Here is a 26,773-nt window from a genome sequence, read left to right on the forward strand (position 1 = left end):
AGATGGTGATCCTTCTACTGCACCAGAAGATATCTCACTACTGATGCAATTCTCTATCTATATAAAAGATAAGTACGTCCAAGGATGGAGTATTGCTGCCATATCTGGGCAGGAGCTGCTAAAACAGCCTATCCTTTCTTGACAGAGTACAAAATAGACTTCGTGGCTTAGTAGGGGATGCCCGTTTCTCTACCCTGCAACCTCTCTCCCACAGAAGAGACGTTGCGAGCCTATCCTTGTTTTATCGTTATTTCCATTGCAGGTGCTCGTCTGAACTCCAATCTCTGGTTCCCCCTGGCCAATTCTTCACGAAAAACACCCGTCTAGCTGAATCACTGTAAAAATTTCCCCCACTCTATATCTGTGCCTAAATCAAAACGTAGATTCCATGAACAACGCTTATCTCTTAGAACCGCACGCGTGTGGAACTCTGTTTTGTCTACCTGCTTCCCACCTGACTACAACTTGGATGTCTTCAAGTCCAACGTTAACAAATTCCTAATGAACGGCCCCCTTAAATAAACACTTCATTAAATCTCCACACTAACGTACTGTACTTGCAATAACCCTTATCCATGAGTGGCTTCCGGGCCTTGATAAGTGATGACCACCGTGTAAAAAATAAAAAATTGCTAGACACACGGTAGAAAAAGCGTTATCTCTCAAAAATAAGAAATACATTTTTTAATAAGGAATGTTGATAGCGCATAATTAGAGACGGAATAAGGTTAAGTCCATTAAAAGATGGTGAAAGAAATTTCAAATTCATAGACGATGTAATATAATCGAGTATTTGAATTAAGGACTGTTTATGACGTAAGGTGATACATGAATACTGATTTAAATATAGTTAAATAGATTGGAAACCATTCTAAAACAGAAAACAAAGCTAAGGAAACAAAAACAGAAAACTTGTTAGAAAACCCAGGTACACACATTCATCAGTCGAACATAGTTTTATTATTTCAACTTTTAAGTAAAGACAATTCAATTCTTTACTTAAAATTAAAATAGTCATATTTCTGTATTATCTTGATTGTTCATACCAGACAAATGGATATATTTCATTTTTTTTAGTAAATGCTGTGGCCTTGGAAAGATCACTAAGGAAAATACGGACACAGAGATGAGTTAGAAAAGATGAAATATACTGAAACAAAAATAGCATATACAAATAGTAATTGTCGTAATAATTATCGCCAAAATGGCGGACTACAAAAGCGCACTGACCACCCCGAGAGTAGCAACTCTCAGTTAATTTATACAGTTACGAAGTGTTCAGATCTTGTGTATGGGTGATTCCCCACAGCAATGAATAAAACCATAAGCATATAAATAATAAGGATAAATAAGTATATAAAAATTTTATTAATAAAATATGTACATAAAAGGGAAACTTGTAATAAAGGAGCAGCCACAGTATTTCAGTACTTACGAAATCAGTCAAATCCTTGGATGAGGTTCCCAGATCAATCCGAGTATTCCAGAATCTGAAAAGAGATACAGTAAAAAAAAGGCGATTATATGTCTGTTCGAGTTTAATAGACAGAAAATACGAAAGACAAATAGCCTTGACTTTATCGTCCTCCAAGTTCGCGCTAGCAACGATGCCTGAACAAACTCAGAGCACAATTGTTAACCCATGCAGTAAAACTTGTCGAACGTGCGTTGCTTCTTTCAGCTTCCACTTTAACTGTACTAATCTATATTGGTAATGCCTTTTTGGTATTTTATCGTGAAAGAAAGCAATACTTGGAGAGGCTGATACAAGTAAAATCTGTTAGGAACGAGCTATTCGTTTGCCGGTTTTTGTTTCATTAGAAAACTAATGCACTCGACGTTTATTTGGCACAAGTACTGGCGGCGTGCGTACTTGCGGGTCAAAGTCATGGCTAAAACGAATACATTTATAGGACGAATGTTTTTTCATGAAATAAATACATAGATACAATAAAAACAAAAGAAAACGAACAAAAACATATTCTTATATTTTTCAAAATTTATACAAAAACATTGTTCGTGTTTGTGAAAATTTAAAAAAAATCAAACTTTGCGTAAAGTTAATTGTACTATTTGTTAAATAATGCCATTTTGTATGCGTGTCATCTAAACAGTTTTTTTTTTTTACTTTTGAAATCACGACTCTATAATAATACATACCAAATCTGGACAAATTAAAATATTATATTTAAGCGTATTTTACGACCGAGCAAAGTCGGGCACCCTTCCCCTGTTAGTGTGTATATATTTTCGCACATATAAAATACACTTGTAGAAGGCGATGTATAGATTTTAGTTTGACTGGTCGCTTTAAATCAATAGATATTTATCATTTTCTTTTAATATACGGCATAATCGCGTTGACACACCGGTTCTCGTCAGATCACCGAAGTTAAGCAACGTTGAGCCTGATTAGTACCAGATGAATGACCATTTGGGAATTCTAGGCACTGTATGTCCTCTCCGCTTATCTCGGCATTTGTTTCCAGTCGTCTTGTACATACATTTTACTTGCCACTGCTATTTAACAATGTTGACTCAGGAGAGGTCTGGTTGGAGATTGCGCACCTTCTGCCACGAAAATATCACGCGCAGGCTCCCCTTCGTGGGTATCCCTAGTCTGTTAAAGACTGAAGGAACCCCTCTAATTAGTATGAGCAATAGAAATAGTTGATAAAAAATACCAATTGAAACAAGCGTTTTTAGCATTGGAAATCAGGCCCAGTTCTTTGGAATGCGATACCGATTACGATACCCCAAAAGTTTGCAATTTTTCCGATTCCCGATTCCAATTGCCATTAATCGTCTTAACACAGTAATGTGGTAGAATAAATACTTTAATCGTCTTTTTATTTTTAATTTATTCATTAAAACTGATGCCACGTTCAAACCTTTTTTCTTGAATAACCGTGCAATTTCCCCATGCCTATCTGCTAATTAATTCGTTAATTAGTTTTGGTTGCGTACAAATCGAGGTGGAATAACCCACATCAAAGCTACAGAACAGCAATTCACTTTCGTTTCATCCAGCCATTAAAACTTATCAGGAACCAAAAACAAATATAACCCCAAACTCACACATGGGAGAGCGTATACTGCCGCCAAATATCAATAGCAAAACTAAAATCAAGAGAAAAGTAAATAAAGCAAATATATATATCAGTAACAGGCTAAGAATTGCATTAATAAAAATATGGAAAGTGAAAAGGTTATTATTAAAATTTCTCATACTAATGCAATCATGAAATTTGGGATATTCCAAAAGTAATGACTCCTATTTTTATTCCGCTCAAGTGGATCATAGGGATTGCAAATTGTTGTGACAGAAGTTATGCATTTATGACCTGAGATTTTCATTCATCTGCTGCAGATATTCATGGTGTGAGACTGAAGAAAGCAACCCCTGTCATGGACGTGTGTCACAAGCAGAGAACCGTTCATCATTCTCCAGCGCCTGTTTACGAAGATGATGCAGATGATGTTAGCACAGTTAAGAAATGGATTCGTCAATTTTAGAATGGCGATATGTATGTGACAAAGTGCATTCCGGACTTTTATTAACGAGGTATCAAAAGAGGTTAGCAAAATTGTGAAAATGTGGAAAATAAATCCTGTAGCACAAAATGTCGCTTGTTCTGATAGAACCACTCACGCCTTCGTAGCTCTTTAACGTTTTCGATTTTCTTCAAGCGTATTTAGTCGAACTCGTGAATGTTTGTGTCGAACTCGGGAATTTCGAAGAGACTCCTTTATTTACTTTAGGGAAGTAGTATGCTCACATTTCGTCAGCTACGACTTGATAGAGGTCCTAAGTAATTCATAATTGTATTTTTCGTTCGCACAAAGCGAGAACTCAGCCATAACATTTAAGTGTATATAACTTTTACAATTGATTTTTCCAAGTTCTTTGCCCACTGCGCCATGGATGTTTGCGGGCAGTTCTAACTCGAATTATATGGGATATTAAACTTATTTTATTTCTAGTTGTAAATATCACTATTTATTACTAATTACTGTTATTAGGCTGGTGCAAAAATAATGTCGTTTTCTAACATGAAGTTGAACGTAAAAAAACGACATTATTTTTGCTTGGTTTAAATATTTAAGGAACGAGTAAATAAAAATCCATGAAACTTTGAGAAAGTGCTTGCAATACTATTTATCTACTCCAGTCAGAAAATAAAAGTATTTAAAGCAGTATTAGCGAAACTATGGCAGAATATAGGAATATCTGTTGATTTATCGAGGTTGAGAAAAAACAAAGTATACCCATAACTTGTTTATTGAAATAATTTTCAAACATTAAATGGACTAGGAAAAATTCTTAGAACACAATAACTATATAGCAGATTCTACATTGACATAATTAGTAGGGGATATGCGATCCTTTTTTATGAATGACTAGTAAAAGACGTTGGTCCACAAAATTAGTAAAATTTTTAATTTTGTTAACAGTTATTCCTCGCGATACTTTTTGGAAAGCGTCCCGCAACCTATTGTTGCTCTTAAATTGGCGTTCACTTGCAAAGAGGCGTCGCTTCATGATCCTCCAAAGGTTCTCAATTGGGTTAAAATCTGATGAATTCGCAAGCCACTCCGTCGTCTGTAACTTAAAAAGCTGTTGCAAATACGCTTTGCTTTTGTTTGCTGCATGCGAGAGAGCATTATCCTGCATAAAAAAATAATGGTTCTTCTGAACGTCAACCTTTGCTTATTCATCCCTGGTTCAAAGTGCTCCTTCAAAAAAGCTATGTAAGCATTTGACGTCAGTTTCACACCTTCTGGGACTCTCCATAAGCCAACTAAAGTACCTCCGATAATCCCAGCCCAAATTATTATCCCACCTTGTTGGCGCCTTGAACGCTCATGATGATATCGACCATCCATTTTATCTATAGTTACAATTGACAGATTAAAACATTATTTCAAGACTATTCGGACAAATTCAAACATTATGCCGGTTGAAAATTTTCAACCGACATAATGTTTGAATTTGCCCGAATAGTCTTGAAGCAATTGTAACTAACGATGAAATACACTATTTGTTGCTATCAATCTATTCCTTGATGTCTTGATTTTGTTAAAACAATATATGAATGCTCAATTATGAAATATAGTCATTTTGAAGCGTACGATTTATGTCATCTCATTTTGGCTTAAAACTTATTGGCATATGAACGATTACCGAATTTCCAAATATATAAACCCAGTAAAAAAGACTATATATATATATATATATATATATATATATATATATATATATTATACAAAAGTGAACCATAGCGGAAATTCAATCGACTAAAATAAGATGGAAAACGGGGTGAGGAAAAGGGGAAAAATGGGGGAAGTTACATGTAACAAATGTACAATTCAATAAAATAAATAAGTCGATTAAAAACAAGATCGTTAAAATACACCCGAAAGGGCTGGTTTTAATTCTTGAACCAGTCTGCTCTTTTTATTCAACACATTGCACACCCGATTCTTTTCATTTCGCGTCGACTATCAAGGAGCTTCCTCTTACCACTAACAACTGTTATTTGGTCTCCTTTAACATTAGCTATTTGTTTACCAATGCCCCTCTTGACGAGGTCATTGACATATGTGCTGATTTTCTTTATTGAGGCCCTGACCATCTCCCCTCTTTTCCTGAGGCGATGTTCGTTGAACTCATGGAACTTGTAACCAAGTCTGTTTCCTTTAGTTTCAACGATGTGATGTATCGCCAGTTCGACGGTATATCTATGGGATCTCCCCTTGGCCAAACTTTGGCCAATATTTTTGTGGGCTTCTTAGAACAGACGTTGTTGGACAAGTGCCCCAGACCAGCATTTTACATGCGTTATGTTGACGACACTTTTTACTTGTTTCGCAACGCATGATGAAGCTGTACCCTTTTTCCACTTATTAAATAATTTAACCCTTCTCTCAAATTTACGATGGAGGTGGAAAAAGATAACCCCCTTCCTTTCCTTGATGTGTTAGTTTCTAAACGTGGACTTTCCTTTATGACATCTATTTATAGAAAACCCACTTTCACTGGACTTTATCTCAGTTGGGATTTTTTTGCACCCAAAACCAGGAAACTTAATCTTATTAGAAACCTAACCCATCGGACACTTGTTATTTATTCCCTACCTTTTATTGATGTGAACATTGAGAACATTAAAAGGATTTTTATTATGAATGGATATCCACCTCGATTATTTAACTTAGTTATTAGTAGGAAATTCAATCCTTTTCTGAGCTACCAAAATATGGTCCATCTAGACTCCCGGTATACCTTAGGTTACCCTGGATTGGACCTGAAGACCAACTTATTGGCGATAAGATTTCCTCTCTGGTGTCTTCTAATTTTGGTGCTCTATTCCACCGTATTGCTTTTTCCACAAAAACCGCCTTTCTCTTATTTCGTAAGGATGTCTTGCCTATCTCTTACACAAGTAATATTATTTAGAAATTCCAATGTCGGTGTGATGCCGTCTATATAGGCAAGACGACCCAGCGTCTTCAGGTCAGAATCGCCCAACATGTTCCCCGCTTCATCCGAGACCATCAACCTACCACCAGAAAGTCTCAATTGATAGAATCGTCCATCGGCCAACACTTGCTCGATAAAAAGGAGTGCGGTCTTGCTTTCCTTCGGAGTGTTTTTCTGTTTTATACCGACCACGTACAAAGTTCCACCTGTCTGTCCTCGAAGTACTTGCCATCATTTCCAGCCCCGCCTACTTTGTGCAAGCAGAGAAACCTCCGGCTTCAATTAGAATTATTTGGGTAGTCACAGTTTTTTTTTGTTTTTTTTTTAACCTCCTCTCCGCTCGTACTCCATTCCACTACCAAATATTCTAAAAAATAATAATTTTCAGATTTATACCCGTGAAAAGTTAGTCTGAACGAAAAGCGCTTCGGGTGTATTTTAACGATCTTGTTTTTAATCGACTTATTTATTTTACTGAATTGTACATTTGTTACATGTAACTTCCCCCATTTTTTTCATTTTCCTCACCCCGTTTTCCATCTTATTTTAGTCGATTGAATTTCCGCTATGGTTCACTTCTTTATAATTATTCTGAAATTTTGCCAATCGAATATATATATATATATATATATATATATATATATATGTGTGTGTGTGTGTATATATATATATATATACACGAGAGTTTTAGTCTTAAAAAAAGGCCTAAATACATTGTAGTATACATTGCACTGTAAAGGACCTACTATTTATTGTATAAAATTATTTTTGGTGTATAATGACTTGATTTAAAGTTTAAAATGCAAAAGTCGAGTATCATGTTCAGTTGTGCTATAAACAGATACACTATTTTCGAACGTGTACGTGTGATATCAAAGAACCTACTGTCGATGTTATATGCCCGGAACTACTGCTTGTGCGGTCTTAATGGCTTGAATTTTAGTTTAAAATGAAAAAAAAAGTCAAGTATCCTGCCACAGTTGTGCTTCAATTGGAAACATTCATTTCTACTTCGTACCTGTCATATCAAAGAACCTACTGTGCACTTTATATGTTAAGACTTCGGATTGTGTGGTAATTAATACTTCTCAAATATATTTGTGATTTTCGGCTGTGTAAGATGTTAATTTTCAAAATCGACTATTTCTTCTTTCATCGAATTATTGCGATTATTGGTTATCGATGCTTATTGAAGATCGAAAACTTATCTGAGAACACTGCCAGGTACATAATATTTTCGTGTGACATTTCATAAAAATTGGTTCAACCGTTTTAGAGTTCCTAGGAAACGAACCTACACATACACACTAAGCCACACACAGAGTTCCGTTTTCTATAATAGTAGAGATAACTTTATATTACTCTCCTCCCGTCCCTCTCTGTCTTTCGGTCTGCCTGTCTCTCTTTCTCTCTCTCTCTCTCTCTCTCTATGTATATATATATATATATATATATATATATATATATATATATATTATTGTTTACTTGCTCCCGTATATATTTTCTCTTATTTATTTCTATAACACACACTTACATTAAATGTATCATATATAATTAAGATGTAATTCAATAAATTAAATAAACTATAGAAGAACATGAATGTTTGTTAAATTATTAATATATTATTTTTTTATATTTAATAAATAAAATAAATTATTGAATGTTGTCAAGAAAAATCTTATAAACGATGCAAGAAATGAAAACATATTGATGAAAGAAATACACAGAAGACAACTGTTTGTTTTGAACTCTAACATAACCCTAAAAAGGTCGTGTGTATAAAAATAATAACTCTGGGAAAAATCGAATATTTGTTTCATTGTTCATGTTTATTTGGAATAAATTCCTTTTCATAAAGAAAACGACATTCAAGTTGGTGTTTGTTTTTCATAAATTTTGACTGTGTGCCAAAAACTGGCTTGATTCAGAAGTTTTCGAATCTTTACGAAAATCTCATTCAGTAAAAGTTAATTAGATTAGGGTATCATAATAAAGAAACGCCATTTATTTTTATGTAAATTTTAACTTTACAAGTTACAAGAAAATGTACAAGAAAATTTTGTGGGGATATAAACTAGTAGCGTTCGTTCGTGCACACGCGTGCGTGTGTGTGTGTGTTTGTACACCTCCTTTACAGTCCACACGACTGAAGCAAACCTTACGAGATGATGGTCTCCGACCTAGTGATGGTGCCCTCCATTTTTTCAACGTCAAAGTCAAAGATTAAGGTCGGGATTTTGCTGTACGCTCGGATACCCGCTTCACAGGCTCTCGAACATGCAGCAAAGCCTTGTGCAAAGCGCAGGTATCTTTGCTAGTTATTAATAATACTTAAGAAAGAATTGTTCATTGAGAGATTCGTCGTGTTTATTCCGAAAGTCATTCTTTACATGGGAAGGTGGATGGTGGCCAGCGAATCACAGTGCACAGTACAAGTATTTATACGTCGAAAACCATTGGTCTCTGCAAAATTTAAATAAGATTTTTTTATTCGGCATTGTTAAAACTATAAAAGCTGTCATTTTAAATGAAAATTATATAGGTGGATCTAAGGTAAAAATGATACCTTGAAATGATCTTTATTTTCGCACATATTTGTCGAGAGAAAATATTACAGTCAGATATAATTAATGATAATTGTCGTGAACATTTTTGTTTCTCCGTGGTAAAGTAGCAAAAATCCGAAATCGAGCGGAAGGCATATTTTTTTGTTTATATATGAGAGTCAAAAACCTATAAAAGCCGTCATTTTAAAGGAATTTCTTTTGAGAAAATGACGCAGGTAGGTTACATTTTAATTATTTAACAACGGTAGTGGGTTTTAGTAATTATTTGTAGACGCATGTGTAACCGAATGCACGGAAACAAATTCAGGCATGGGAAATGTAGTGACCCCATGTTTGAATATTAGTAAGCGGTGGTTATGAATGAATTAATAAATTAATACATTCCGGAATAATAGAATTTTAAGAGTTCAGCCAATTGGAGTAGAAGGAATTTTGGAAGGGAGACTTTATAATTTATGAGTAAGAAATTGGTAATGTAATGTTATGTCTATATATCTAATAACCAGTTACGCTGTGTGCAATCACAGTATTTGAGATAAATGTAGAATTGGTCCCGGTGCAAATTGGTAGCGGTGATAGGACTAAATATTTAGATAGAAAAATAGGAACTCCTTCCTCAGTAGATAGTACGATAGTGATGCTGTTGCTCGTCGGATATAATGTAACATTATACTATATTATAATGACTGAATATGTCGAAAATGGTGTTCAAAGGTCCATTAGATAACGTCTAATAGGCTAAATGTATTAACTTTTTATGTGGTCTCTGATATTGGGAGTTTCTGTAGTCGACATATTATATAGAGGCTGAACTAATATTTTACGTTGTTTAAGTTATTTTTTGTAAATGATAATCAAGATAAAGGTTATTTCTGCTAATTAATCGTGATAGTATCGAAGGAGATTTCAGAGATGTCTTTTGATTTCCTTAAAATATTAGCCATTATAAAACCTTATCTGAATGCTATCAGTGTTAATGCATTTATTTCTATAATACGCGTACTAACATTGAATACATACGCCACTGCAACATATATGCATACACATATGCAACCAATAATGTTTGTATAATAAAGAGAATATATATATACACACACACACACACACATATATATATATATGTATATATATATATAAGATGATTATAGAATTTATTTATGGTTATATAAAGATCAAATCTACTTAACATGAAAAGTTTAGAAAATGAAAAGTCTATAAAACCGGTCTCGAACCTGGTTCAATAGAGTTAAATGTAGGTAAGGAATTACGATCCAAAGTATTCTGAAAAATAAGAATATGCTGAGAAATAATGGCATTAGCAAATGTTTTTGTAGGTTCTGATATTTGTTTTTCAAAAAAACAATCTTTACTTTTGTTACGCTGACGAGATATTTTTATTTATTCGAGAATAGGACGAAAGCAGGCGGTCTTTTTTTACATCTCTTAATATCATCCATTCATCTCTTAAGTTTCTGCTAGACAAGAACCTAGTTCTGTGAGATATTGGTAGGAAAATGCTCAAAATGTTTTAGTCGATTATTGTTATAGTCGTTATAATATTAGTAAAAATAGAATGTTATCATAGAAAAATAAATATTTGCAGATAATATTTTTATGTTACGTTATTTTAATAGAAAATAATATAGAACATAAACAATAATTTAAAAATAGGTTGACTTCTGTGCCTGACGTAGTCTTACATAGAGGTCACTTACAGTGGCGGTGATTAAGTAAAGCTTGAAACTTTGCTAGTCAAGAATTGGAAGTGAGAGATTGATCAGAGGGTGTCAAAGTCGAGAAAGGAAGAAATACAGTCCACTGACGGTGATGGTTCCTTGAAGAAAGGGGTCAGAATGCGTTAGTGCAGGATCAGCCTTGCAGCTTTCAATGGGAAAAACATCGGTAAATAAAGTTGCTGAAAGGACAACCGCAAATTTGTTGATTCATTGGGAGGGGTGTTCTTTGCAGTTTTCCCAAGAATAAGTCAAACAATATCAAAGACGGGCCATGTAAGTTTCTCCGATTGACGATGTTAAAACTCCAGAGAACTGTTATTTGTCCCTTTCTGTTGTAAATGTAAACTGTCTGTTGTTGAACTTTATCTGTTAATCTATCAACACTAATACGTAATTGTTACACACGCATCAATTTAACGACAAATAAAAACACTAAATAGACGAACATACGTCATACAGATGACTGTAACAGGTATATACAAAAGTACACACATTCGTTAGAAGAACATTTCATACCACTAGATGATGCTCTAGACGATAGACACACGTACATACTATATACTCCCCAGTATACGCACAAGCATACTCTTTCATTTCTTGATGTACTAAATACAGCATTTCGATGTAATTAATAGCCTCATCCATAGGAAACTAATGATTTGTTCAAAGTCTAGTCGCGATGATGAAATTAAATTTATCATTGCGACTCTCTGCAACTTTGTTGAATCTAAAATTAAATAATTAAGTTTACAAAATCAAAGCAACATAAATTAGATTTACTTTTACCAACATTAACAAGGTAATGTGACAAAATTGGCAAACAAATTTCGCTGGGCAGCCGTTATTTTACATCAGATACACGTGTTGTATTTTAGATCCATTTTGTCTTCAATTCTAAACGATGTTCTCTATCCTCACCGTGATTATATTATTTAGTTATTCAAATGTAGTTTCTGTTCGAATTACGTCGAGTAAACATCACCAAGATCCGTGTCAAACAGCACATTTCATAAAAAATTCTACATGCAAATTATTTACTATTTGATGCTTTGAATAACACCTACGGGTCATCCATCGGAAGGTATCTTATAAATAATTATTTTTACGCCTCTAAATTCAGCGTCTCTGAATTCAGCGTCACCTTTTTCATTAAAAATTCTAGAAAATATTAACATAAAGTCTTCGATATATATTGAAATAAAACAAAAGCGAATACCTCTTAGAACTGAGTGTGGTTTTTATTTGATTCTTTCACAATTTTCATCCCCGTCATATTCTCAACTTCGATGAGGATTGTTTAAGATTCGCCCACAGGTGCTGTTGTGAATTGACAATTCCGTGTATGGACTCCAAACCCTTTCATGTCGAAGGATTGCTGACAGACACAATCCTATCAACGCATTTACACAACAGTGAATTTACGTCGATTTTCAATCATGTTAGGCTCGGCAGGATATGGTTTGATCGTATTTCCCTTTCTAAGCGGCAAGCCGATTTTTGACCATATCATTACTTCTCATCAGTAATAGAATCGGCAACAAACAATAGAATGCAACAGCGTAAGCAGAGTACGGAAAACAAAACATATCGTTCTTCTAGACGTATCTGTGTTCAAGCCGATCGTCATGGAGACGAGTGATAGGCACCGCCACGCATGATTTCGTCAACAATCTTTGTTTATGACTCGACACACCGGGGATCATTGTCAACTGTTATACGACAGTTTTTCCATAACTACTATCGTGGAAAGAGTCTACTATTGGTCAGAGACCTCAACATGAAATCCGATGAAACTTTCAGACATGTGCATACTACTGTTAAAAAGGGAATCCTGCTATGTTAATATTTTCGTTGTTATTTAGTGAATAAATCGTTTTATAAGAACTTTTAAATAATCAATATTTCGATCATGTTTTATAAGAACTTTTAAATAATCAATATTTCGATCATGTTTTGAAAGAACTTTTAAATAATCAATATTTCGATTATGTTTTGAAAGAACTTTTAAATAATCAATGTTTCGATCATGTTTTATAAAACTTTTAAATAATCAATATTTAGATCATGTTTTATAAAACTTTTAAATAATCAATATTTGGATCATGTTTTAAAAGAACTTTTAAATAATCAATATTTCGATCATGTTTTATAATATCTTTTAAATAATTAATATTTCGATCATGTTTTATAAAACTTTTAAATAATAAATATTTCGATCATGTTTTATAAGAACTTTTAAATAATCAATATTTCGATCATGTTTTATAAAACTTTTAAATATTCAATATTTCGATCATGTTTTATAAAACTTTTAAATAATCAATATTTCGATCATGTTTTATAAGAACTTTTAGATAATCAATATTTCCATCATGTTTTATAAGTACTTTTAAATAATGAATATTTGTATCATGTTTTATAAGAACAATTAAATAATCAATATTTCGATCATGTTTTAAAAGAACTTTTAAATAATCAATATTTCGATCATGTTTCATAAGAACTTTAAAATAATCAATATTTCGATCATGTTTTATAAAACTTTTAAATAATCAATATTTCGATCATGTTTTATAAGAACTTTTAAATAATCAATGTTTCGATCATGTTTTTTAAGAACTTTTAAATATTCAATATTTCGATCATGTTTTATAAGTACTTTTAAATAATCAATATTTCGATCATGTTTTAAAAGAACTTTTCAATAATCAATATTTCGATCATGTTTTATAAGAACTTTTAAATAATCAATGTTTCGATCATGTTTTATAAGAACTTTTCAATAATCAATATTTCGATCATGTTTTATAAGAACTTTTAAATAATCAATGTTTCGATCATGTTTTATAAGAACTTTTAAATATTCAATATTTCGATCATGTTTTATAAGTACTTTTAAATAATCAATATTTCGATCATGTTTTAAAAGAACTTTTCAATAATCAATATTTCGATCATGTTTTATAAGAACTTTTAAATAATCAATATTTCGATCATGTTTTATAAGAACCTTTAAATAATGAATATTTCCATCATGTCTCTTGTAAACATTATGCAAACTCCTTTGAACATGTTCATATAAAATACAAAATCATTAATGTTTATTTATATAAAAAGATAAACATTAGCTTTTATTCATATAAATTAATAAATATTAATAGTTTAGTGATTTTGATAGTTTGTACAATAATAAGACCCAGAGATAAATATTTCCATTTAGAATATCAAAGTTCCGACACTCTGATTTTCGTTCTGAACTCCTTTTAACAATGAAAAATAACCAAGATAATTCGAAACGATATACAAGAACAATCCGAGAGCTTTACTATTATACCAGAAATTTAGTTAAAAGATGACCTGTGACCTTTCAAGTCATGGTTCGTACATGTAATACATTATCACCTAGGTCTTTTTGTAATGACGACATTTTCAGTGACATCTTATATGACGACATACCTTTATGAGTTTATGTACTCTAAATGGATATTCCTAAATAATAATTCGTTATATGACCTTAATTGGATGTCTTTTCTCATATATGGTCTTATCCTTTTATTACGTCATTAATTTTGATGCTATTTCTGACGTCATCCATTTTACACGGAACCAAATAAGAAAACAAACAAAATAAAAAGATACACATTTTTTTCATATATTGAGATATGATTGAGTTTTTAATAGACATTTGTTTCGCTTTACTTCAATTGAAAATCGCAGAAACAAAGGAGCCATCTTCCAGCGGCTAACTCTTAATCTTTATATGAGATGCATAGCTATTCGAATATTTATTAAATTCTGTTTACCTCTCAAACAACGACTTAGTAAAGAAGTTAGGAACATAATTTTCCTCTCGGTAATTGATAATTTAACTATGTTATAGTATATCCTTCATATGGTCTCTTAGTCTTACTGGACTCTAGGATGAGAACTCTTCTTCTCTGCTCATGTATTCAGCTTAGTGCTGTTTCTTAATGTTACATCACTTTGAGAGATTTCACCATGCCTCTTATTCTCGATGATGAGAAGATCTTATTTAAGCCGTAAATACTATGTAATTCTTCTTTTCTTATTCTAATATAATAAAATGATGACGATTTTTCCTAAAAATTCTGACATAATAGGATCTCAGCAAGACAATTATTACGCAACGCTTCCGCACTCAAAATTCCAAACTAATACAATAGTGTACTTTCGTACATATTTCCTCATCTTTCCGTAAAAGTTATATTTTTCTCTCTTGACTCACTCTCTCAACTGAATACTCTCACAATGGTAGTAGAAAAATATCCTCTCTACAAGTTAAGTCCTCCTACAAAGCTCTGAATCACCGTTTCTTTTATTAACATTAAAGCTTGGTTACAAGACACCAGATACTTATTCCACTTAGTAAATACATTACTTTTATACATATTACGTTGACATAAACTGTGGGAAACTGTGTCAAAGAGGGCATTAATATTGGATAATAAGGTGCCACTAGGAAAATAAATATAAATTAAAGAGAGAAAGAAGAAAAGGTTATCTTAGAACGTAAGGGCTAAAAGTGAAACAATCTCTCTCTTTCTCTCTCTCTCTCTCTCGCTCGCTCTCTCTCTCTCTCTCTCTCTATATATATATATATATATATATATATATATATGATAAACCACTTGATAATTATATGTATTTTTGGTTTTTGAGGATGAGGCTACACTGTAGCTGGTCTTGTTTGTGTCAGGCTTACATAGAGTAATGCCGGTAAACGGGCCCTGCTTATTTTGAAAGTTTAGTAAGGGTTGTTTGGCAGGGAAAATAATTCGCACGCCAGGTTGTCATGATAACCCCATTTGGAAAGAGACATCAGACACTCTGAGAAAAATGTCTAATAAGCATTCAAGTTGTCTCCTGCACGTGTTGTGTGATAACAACTAAAATTCTGATAATCATGTTTGATCGCTTGCTTAATTACAACAAGCATTTTTTAATTCTAAGGCTACAAGTGATAAAAAAGGGCAATAAGCGAGTTAGTAACCGCTGGGATGATAACATATATTACGAATTAAAGATAATATATAATTAAACGTATGACGTCAATAAATACAACAGAATGTGTTAGATTTTGGCATCAACAAATAATTGATGTTACTAAAAAAAAAACCCAGGAATTAATCGATGAATTTCGAACATGAAATTCTAATTCTAATTCAAATAAGAGAAAACGTACAGAGTAATGTCCAAGTCACAAAAACGTCACTAAAAAATAATTAGTGGTTTACAATTTCGAACATCGTGGAAACAATATATTGAGAACAATTTTGAAATGATGCTTTGTGATATCTTGTTTGTTATCAAATAACTCTGTTATTCAATATTTTCAATTCAGTTCTAACAAAAAATGTTATTTACCAATCAATCATACCGCCGTGGGCAGCAAGTAAAATATACAAAACACTGACATTCAATTCCAGTTCCAGCTAAGATGTACAAAGTGTGTATTATCAGAGAATCAATTTTATATATATATATATATATATATATATATATATATTATATATATATATATATGTATATATATATATATATTGTATTTGTGTACAGAAAGTTGCTAGATTAGACAAGTCATTGGTATCGTCGGTTTCAAGCCCGATAATTAGGACCGTTTAAGAGATCAATATCAAGCTCTCTTCAGCCAATACTCATCTCTTATGTATTTTTGGTTTTTATATGATTGAGTGATGAGTATTGACTAAAGAGAGCTTGATATGGATATCTTAGACGGTCCTATTTATCAGGCTTGAAACCGACGGTACCAATGACTTGTCTCATCTAACAACTTTATGTACATAAAATAAAAAAATATATACGCTCTCATATTTCGGATTTTTCTTTTAATTGAGCACTCTTATAGGTTTCTTTTTTTAAAATAACTAATCATATGTGTATATATATATATATAAATATATATATATGATATATGTATATATAGGTATATATATAAATATGTATATATACGTATATATATAAATATATATATATATATATATATATATATATATATATATATATATATATATATGTATACAAGCAAAGGTACCCGTCGTTGACTGGGTTCAAAAATATCCGACAGAAAATGGACTCTGATTTATGAGAGTATGATAGATTATGAAAGCATTTTTTAATTCTAAGGCTACAAGTTATAAAAAAGGGCAATAAGGGAGTTAGGAACCGCTGAGATGATAACATATATTACGAAGTAAAGATAATATATAATTAAACGAATGACGTCAATAAATACAACAGAATGTGTTAGATTTTGGCATCAACAAATAATTGACGTCTAAAAAAAAAAAACAGGAATTAATCGATGAATTTCTAACATGAAATTCTAATTATAATTCAAATAGAAAACGTACTGCGTACTGTTCAAGTCACAAAAACGTCACTAAAAAATAATTAGTGGTTTACAATTTCGAACATCGTGGAAGCAATATATTGACAACAATTTTGAAATGATGCTTTGTGATATCTTGTTTGTTATCAAATAACTCTGTTATTCAATATTTTCAATTCAGTTCTAACAAAAAAAATTATTTACCAATCAATCATACCGCCGTGGGCAGCAAGTAAAATATACAAAACACTGACATTCAATTCCAGTTCCAGCTAAGATGTACAAAGTGTGTATTATCAGAGTATGAATTATATATATATATATATATATATATATATGTATATATATATATATATATATATATGTATATATGTATATATATTATATTTGTGTACAGAAAGTTGCTAGATAAGACAAGTCATTGGTATCGTCAGTTTCAAGCCCGATAATTAGGACCGTTTAAGAGATCAATATCCAGCTCTCTTCAGCCAATACTCATCTCTTATGTATTTTTGGTTTTTGATATGATTGAGTGATGAGTATTGACTAAAGAGAGCTTGATATGGATATCTTAGACGGCCTTTATTATCGGGCTTGAAACCGACGGTACCAATGACTTGTCTTATCTAACAACTTTAGGTTCATAAAATAAAAATATATATACGCTCTTATATTTCGGATTTTTCTTTTAATTGAGCACTCTTATAGGTTCCTTATTCCAAAAAAACTAACCGTATTTATATATATATATATATATATATATATATATATATATATATATATATACTAGCTAAGGTACCCGTCGTTTACTGGGTTAAAAAACAGCCGACCGAAAATGGACTCTGATTTATGAAAGTATGATAGGTTATAAAAAGGAAGGGTTGTAAAGAGATAGCTTCGAATTCGGGGCGATCAAAACCAAAGCAAAATATGATGAAAGTAAAAATAAAATAGATAAGCCACATAATTTATTATACCATACCTGTTCACACTGAAACACTTATCGCAATATTCTGTGGATCTATATTAAAAAAAACCTTGTTAAACTTTGTGAAATATTTCCATTCTATGGAGCTCAGTTGCGAACGAACACCCCATAATTTTATTATACCATATTTCTTCAAACTGAAACATAATTATCAAAGTATACTTTCGCGGATATATATGAAAAGTCTTTATTAAAGTTTGTACCTATTTCTATTCTATGGAGGCCAGGCGCGAACGCAGACCCCACACTTTTATTATACCATTCCTATTAAAGTTAAAACATACTTATCAAAATATTCTTATGTACATCTATATCAAAAACACTTGTAAACGTTTTTAATTTAATTTTAAAATTTTTTATTTCCATACTTTGTGGAGCAGGCGCGAACGCAGACTCCACACTTTTAATGAACCACCTTTCTGCCAGATCAAACATACCCATTCCAGTGTCTCGATGCATCTTCTATCATTATATGTAATCAGTTCTTTAAAATAGTCAACCATATAGGAGCCTATTCCTGACCACACACACACACACACACACAAACACACACAAACACACACGTCCAGCTTTATATTATAGATATACGTAAGTATAAATGCGTGTGGTTTTATTTTTAAACATGTAGATGTTTTCTATATATATATATATATATATATATATATATATATATATATATGTATTTAAATGCATATATACATACATGCCATATATACACATGTTTATATATATATATATATATATATATATATATATATATATATATATATATACATATTGCGTAGTCGTTGATCGGGAGATCCTATTTTCTTCTATGGAAGAGAGAAGGTGATAACATACTCCGAATATTAAATGAGCAGATCTATGTACCAATTTTAATATTCGTAGTACGTTTCCACTTTCCACACTTATTTTTAATAAATAGGTCTCCCGACCGAATAAATTTATTCTGGAAATCAATACACAGGTAAATATATGTTAAAAACATTAGGGTTATCATATTATTATTTGTCATCGTCTTCTTTTATTTCTTTTTCCTTCTACTGTCCTTTTACTTCCTTTTCTTTTTTACTTCAGTTTTTTATGTTTCATCATTTTCTTATATTTCTTAATTCAATTCATTTTCTTTTTCTTAATCTTCTTTATATACTTTTGCTTCTTCTTTTTCTTCTTTTGTTATTTCTACGTTTTCGTCTTTCTGTTATTCTGATTTTTTCTACTTTTTGTTTTACATGCAGCTAAAATGGCACGGTATTAGTTATAGGGTTTTCCAGAAAAAATAGCTTTATTTACGACGGTTTAAAGCCTTCAGTATTTCTGTTAATTTTATATTAACACAAACCATTAAAACTGGTAAAAATGATTACGGTCATCGGTACAAATAATAAGTACGGTTCATAGATTACTTTATGACATTACTAGCTTACGAAGGTTATTACGTTCATTAACGGAATGCAATTTGGCATTAAAAAACATTCAAAATAACAAATGTGATTATTAATTTCTACAGATCACATATACTTTCCAAAGTATTAAATGATACCTACACAGATTTCTGTAATAGAATCAGCTTTTTACATTTAACAGATGTGTTTTTATGCTGATGACCGACCACGTTGAAATAAAAAGGTTATTAGTTATTGGCCCACTCCTTATCTGACAAAAAAACCCTAGCTGTTTAATGAACTTTGATTTTACTTTACCATAATATTTAAAATACAGCATATTATTTATTATGCACGAATACAAAACATGCGCTATGCTATAACGTCTACATCAACGCAACGGACACTACGGTGGTCAGGTAACGGCAAATAGATGCCATAAATCAACAATGATCGTCAATAACCACCAGCGACAACAATGACAGCCAGTGAATTTCGCTAACATCCACTGCCAAACAATGCACGGCAGCAGAAACCAGATGCTTTTTATTTTGATTACTTATGCCAATGCCTGCAATTTTTCTAGAGTAAACAATGGTTACAACTAGCAAGCGCCGCCATCTGTCAGTGTCAATATATTTTTAGCTATTTATCCATAATCAGTAATTTACGAAACTCACACACGACAATGCACTAGAAAAGCATATGTATTTTTGCTTTCAGGGGATAAGATTTCACCGTAATTGGTCTGGCTTTGGGTCAGACCTACAGCGAGCAACGCCGGTAAACGAGTCCTGCTAGTTTTAAATATTTTAGTTAGTGTTATTTTGTAGAGAAAAGTATCTTCATGCTAGGTTGTCATGACAACGCCCTGTAGAGAGACACCTTAGATACTCGAGGATAATGTAAGCATTCTATTTGTCTTCGGCACGTGTTACTAAAATTCTCGGTTGGGACTTGATTTATTCCATGACGTCACTTCCGGACAATCAGAACCGGCTAACAAAAGGAGTCAGTGACAGACACGTGAAGAGTATGCGCGTCACCACTTGTCTAGCAGAGAGCAAAGATATTGCTCAATTACCCCTTTTGCGTATTTTTGTTAATACATAATTAATTGCTACTGTGGATTCCTTGTCTATTATTCAAAAACTAACACCCCAACATTTTCATAATCGTGTTTGGTTGCATTTTTTTAATTGCACTTTTTAATTATTAGGCGAGAAGATATGAAGAAAGCCAATATGGGGGCTAGGAACCTCTGGGAAAATATGATATCATACAAAGTAGAGATAAAATATTATTAAAAGTATTACGTCAATAAATACAATAGAATGTGTAAGATTTTAGCATCAATAAATAATTGACGAAATAAAGAAGAGAAAAACACGTGAAATATATTTATTGAATTAAGTGATGAATTTCTATAGGAAATTGAAATTGTAATCAAAATAGTACGAAATATCATTCTGCTAAAAGCAATGGGCAATGTTCAAGTCACACTTGATACAAAATGGCAATAAGAAAGATAAGAACCACTAGGATGATAACATATATTACGAAGTAGAGATAAAACATAATTAAACGGGTGACATCAATAAAGAGTGAGTTACAATTTCGAACATATTTGAAGCAATATATTGTCAAACATTTTACAATGATACTTTGTGATATCTTCTTTGTTATCAAATAACTCTGATATTCAATATTTTCAATTTAGTTTGAACAATAACTTCTATTTATCAATCAATCATACCGCCTGGGCAGAAAGTAAAATATACAAAACACTAACATTCAATTCCAGTTCCAGCTAAGATGTACAAATTGTGGTATATCAGAGAATGAATTATATATATATATATATATATATATATATATATATATATACATACATACATATATATATGTTTTAAATATATGGATATATATGTATATGCTTTTGTGTTTTTCTATTTATAAACATATACATTTTATATATACACACATTTATTTTATTTATATACACATATACAAACATAGCATATAAACAAATGTTTTATAATATATATATATATACATACATATTTACATACAACAGACACATCTTCACACACATATGCATGCATGCATATATATATATATATATATATATATATATGTATGTATGTGTGTGTGTTGTTATTTATCACTGAGAACCTATTTCCAAATCACTCCTGCTGAATCATTGAATTTATTTGGATTCCTTTTTATTTTCAGGAACCTTAAAGAAAGAATTCAGTCTGCAACAGATAACCTAAATTGGGAAAAGATGGCGCTGTAGATTATAAACTGGAAATAATTAAAATCATTGGAAGGGGTCTAAGAATGGATATTCTTATCATAAAGCAAGTTAACAACTTTTTGGTATGATGAAATATTTCGTTAGAAAATTGTAAAGGAAATCTATGGAGACATATCATGGTATTTGTTATACGCATAAATGCAAGTATGCACTGTGTTGTTTTGCACTCGGTTTCGTGTCGTTTTAACGTAGACGTTTGATGTTTATTTACTTTTACTTGACATCTTAGACAGGTATGGTTAGATACAAATATTATTTAATTTACACAATTCAGTGTACTCATGACTGCGTACAAATTCTTAGTTCAATATGTATTTCTTCAAAGCTGAGACCATCTCTTGAACTAGAAATGACTCCATTCTCTACTCTGAAAAGAGAAAATTGTATCTGGTAATATCTGAAATGTATTAGGCATTGCAGGCATCACTAGCTTCCAATATGTCCTTGTTGCGTTATCATTCTACGTTAGTTAGGCAATACCTATTTCCACGTACATGTATATTTTGAAAACAGGTGTAGTAACGCTATCTGACCCATCGCAAGGACGCATTAGATGACATATCTTTTCCCTAATTATTAATTCGAAAATATACTTAACTAGCGGTGGGTACCGGCGTTGCCCGGGTTTTTAGATGCGTCTGTGGTTGGGGGGGGTAAAATGAAAACAAAGCGAAGTATTAACCCTGTTTAAGTATTATAAAAACAAACAATGTTAAAACTATCAAAAAAAAAAATCGTGAAAAAAATGAACGGTCCGGCGGTGCCCGGGTGTTTGAGAAATCCCAAAAACGTTTGATTGGGGGGGGGGGCTCAAACTCCAATTATTGAGCGGAAGCGCAAAAAAAAAACGTGATGAATTAATTAAAAAGTGAATTAGGTCAAATATCAATTCCGCAGTGAACGAATTCTAAATGATTTTTTTTGCTTTCTCGTATTGTAAATGAATTTATTTGTTTTAATTTTAATTTAAGTGCAATGCAAGTGAATTCACGATATCGTTGCGTTGTAATAATAAACAGTAAGTAATCAATTCTTTTTTTAAAAATAAATGTTTAGTTGCAAGCAATAATAAATAAAGGTATAGTTATATTTCAAGGTTAGAGTTGTTAAAACCGGAAGTAAAAACTGTTTAGTCCCGCAGGAAGCATCTTACACTAACAATAAAAAGAAAAACGCAAAAAGAAAACAATAATAATCGCGTTTTCTTTTTATATATTTTATTTTATTTTATTTATGGTAAAAACAGAACGCAAAAATCAGGGAAGGAAGAAGAAAAAAAAACGGCATAAATAACCTTGTACGTTTCCAAACCGGTGTTTCCTCGTACTCTTCCTTTCGAACGCATCCGACGCATTGTAAATGGGGAGCGGGGAAAGGATGAATATAATAGAGAGAACAGATGTTGCAACTTCCGTTGAATCTAACCGATTTTGGCAGTGAACTCTCACCGGACAAAAATGTAGGAATGTACGGTTATCGAGGAAGTTTATGGGTAATAGCCCTATAAAACACCTTAGATCATTTGCTGCAGTTTGTGCACGTTACATTTGAATGTAATTTCTTGATTTGTAATCCTATTAAAGTCAAACTCACACGGTAAAATGAGTTCATTTTATTTATATAGAATAAAAGAAGAAGAAGAAGAAGAAGAAGAATAGAAGATGATAAGAGCCAGATCATGTATAAACACGAAGATTTCAGTATATGTGCATTGATGGAACTACGTAGACAATATGTATGAGTTAGCACCCATTTTTCTGTGCAATGTAAAATAAATGTACATTACTGCATAAATGCAGATTTGCCCGATTAAAAAATAGACGCCGCAAACCACGCTTGCTTCTTCGTTCGCTATGTGGTTAACGAAACTCTGCCGTGTCGAACACGTGTTTTCCTCCTGCGCGTCGACACGATTGCTCAAGTCTAATCGCCGCCACGCGGGTTTCACAAATCTATCTTTTCGACACGTACTTCGTCTCGCTGTTGCCGCCCACGTAGTTCCAAATCAGTTTTAGTTTTGCTTTTCCCCCTTTCCTCCGCAGTACATCACCTCGCGCAATGGCTTGGTCATTTGAATCAGCGGCCCTGTTATGGCGATGAACTGACCTCTGAATTACTAATGGTTGCACTTCTATAACATTGAGTGTCCGTACATTTCTGGGTTTTATTTATGAAGTAAATAGAACATATCGCTGGACGATTGTTTATATATAAAAGATTGACCAACAAACCAAGTAATTTGCCAACATTTTATATACAAAAATATTTATAACATAAATCATACGTTGAACAATATTCAGTATCTGAAGCAAAAATCATGTAGAAAAATAACTACCTTCAGCATGAATCGGGAAAGTTTTGACAGGGCGTAAAACGAAACAACAAATAGCGGTCCTGTATAACAAATATAGAAAAGCAAGGATAAATTCTGTTTTATATTGAACTAGCAATCGGTGCCCGGCGTTGCCCAGGTGTTTTGAAGTGTATGCTGAGGAAAAAAAACGGTCAATTTTTTAAAACTTTGACCCCTATTATGACCTCTTAACATTTATTGTTCAGGGATCAAGTAAAGTTAATAAGTTAGATCCATGTCCAAGGAATCTATATATAAAATATCACGTGTTCAGACCTTAAATTGTAGGAGAAGTTTGGTAGAGTTCTCAAAGGTCTAATTGTTGAATATTGAGCACTTAATCGCCAAATTTCTGTCGAAAACCTATCACATTGATTTTCCCAAATCTCAGTACCCTGTATATCAAATTTCGAATCTGTAGGCTTAAAATTGACAGAGTTTTAGCGTAGAGAAATGCACACAGACGCACAGACACACACAGACACACACAGACACTATCACTTATACATATATATAAACATAAACATCATATATATATATAACAAAAGACCATTATTTACTGAAGTGAAAGGAAAACCCGGGGAACTTTACTCAAAAATAAATCTATATATTTTTGTGTGTAATGATAGTCTGGTACTTATGCAGTTTAGTGACGACATTAAGAAATGGAAATATTGAAAAAAAAATTTACTGTACGTAACTGTTATAGACTGAAGTTCTCCGAAAAAAAATTTCACTTCATTTGATCAAGTAGTTTTTTTTTACAGCGAAAAACAATGATTTATCACGGCTACGTCAACGTGGCGATTTTGGAAATGTTATTGCAGACCCAGGAATTCCCCAAGGGCAGGTAATTGCCGTACATAGCAGAATACCTCCATTTTAGGCCAATCTAGCCCTTTTTTCCCCCACCAGAATGAGATTTTTTTTTTTTTTTTTTTGCGAAGACAGATGCCATTTTTGGGGTGTTTTTTTTTTTTTTTAAGTTGTAACAGAAGTAAATAAACGAAGTTTCGAAGTTATCCATGCGTGTCCAAGTAACTGAGCATGTTTCGAAAATAATCTCGTATAAAAATTCTTCAATTCTTTGCATTCTTCAATTTCTTTGCATATTCAATAGTATTCTTATTAAAAAAAAAAACGCAAAAAAATTGCAGATTTAAAAAAAAAAAGAAAAAAAAAACGTATAAAAATTGCAGATGTGTTGTGCGGTGCGCATCTCAATACGGCGAGAAAAAAAGGCTAGATTGCGAAATTTGGCCTAAAATGGAGGTATTCTGCTAGGTACATTTCCAAAATGGCCACGTTGACGTCGTCGTGATAAATAATTGTTTTTCGCTGTAAGAACAAAAATACTTGATCAAATGAAGTGAAATTTTTTTTTCGGAGAACTTCAGTCTATAACAGTTACGTACAATAAAAATTTTTTTCAATATTTTCATTTTTTTAATGTCGTCACTAAACTGTATAAGTATCGATAGTCTTATCAACACCCCTTTTTTCTATTTATTTAAAAAGAAAATACAACTTTATACAAATTCCCTATTAGTTTTTTTTTTCGGTTCTCTTATACGATTATCATCTTTATTTAACTATTACGTGTAATTATATTCATACAGATATTCTATATGATTTATATTAGCGTAATATTTGCGTAGAAATGAAGAAAATCAAATTTACTGTGTATTTATCGTGTTGCCATAACAACGTGACGTAGCCAAGGACGGTAGTGGACGTGAGTGTGTGTGCGTGTGTGCGCGTGTTTTAATGCTGTATTGTTTCGTATCTTATCAACTTCTTCGAATCTATGTGTACAGTAATACAAACCCGTTTTTTCGAGCTGAATAAATGTGTTACATTGAATAAAAACACGAAAAATATATCCAGTTTGGTAGAAAAGTAACTTATCTTGCCTTTGATAACATTTATTTGTTATATATTTGTTTTTTGACAACTTTTTCGAATCTATGTGTACACAAACCCGAAATGAAAAGACCACGAGGGAACGCGCGTTTTACATAAAAATAAGTATTTTTAAATTTTATCTTTCTAGCTTTACAAAAAGTTTTAAAATTTTATCAGCCGGCATAATTTATTTTTAAATATTGAAAAATTTCAGGAAAATTCATTTTTGCTAGATTTTCAAAACATCGTTTTCGTGTTGTGTACATGTCTGCGGTAGCACCAGAATGGCGGCCGTGGATGTCGTAGGTTGGATTGTAAGATTGTGTAAGATTCGTATTTTTTTAATTTGTAAATAACAAGTTAGAAAAAAATTAAACCCTTCCAAGATGGACAATAAATAAAGCCATAATATTTTATGGTAAAGGTAAGAGCGTAGAAACCATTGTTTATTAGGAGATGTGATTATTGGATCAACCAATCAGAAATCGTCTGTGGCACACACATCTCTGTTTTTATAGATATATAGATATATCATCATAGTTAAAAATGCATTTATACAGAATTAAAAAGCCGACTTGTCTAAATAAAGAAATGTAAACAACGAAAGGAGAGAAGGAGTATATGAGAGAGAGGAATTTATTTTGCTAAAGTCTAAGCAGATGGTGTTT

The 26,773-nt window shown here is 32.1% G+C and overlaps 1 protein-coding gene and 1 pseudogene across 1 annotated transcript in view; one reads left to right on the plus strand and one right to left on the minus strand.

The window, feature by feature from the left end:
- The window catches only part of LOC145292147 (octopressin receptor-like), a 703,730-nt gene that overhangs the window by 418,376 nt on the left and 258,581 nt on the right, over nucleotides 1–26,773 (minus strand). The window contains exon 2 of the mRNA XM_080138276.1: nucleotides 1,436–1,490. The gene's annotated coding sequence lies outside the window, so the exon portion shown is untranslated. The remainder of the gene's footprint in view (nucleotides 1–1,435; nucleotides 1,491–26,773) is intronic.
- On the plus strand, nucleotides 2,343–2,459 carry LOC145292662 (5S ribosomal RNA; annotated as a pseudogene).

This window comes from Euprymna scolopes, chromosome 13, assembly GCF_053919585.1.
Source record: "Euprymna scolopes isolate OS-2025 chromosome 13, ASM5391958v1, whole genome shotgun sequence".
NCBI classification, from domain to species: Eukaryota; Metazoa; Mollusca; class Cephalopoda; order Sepiida; family Sepiolidae; genus Euprymna; species Euprymna scolopes.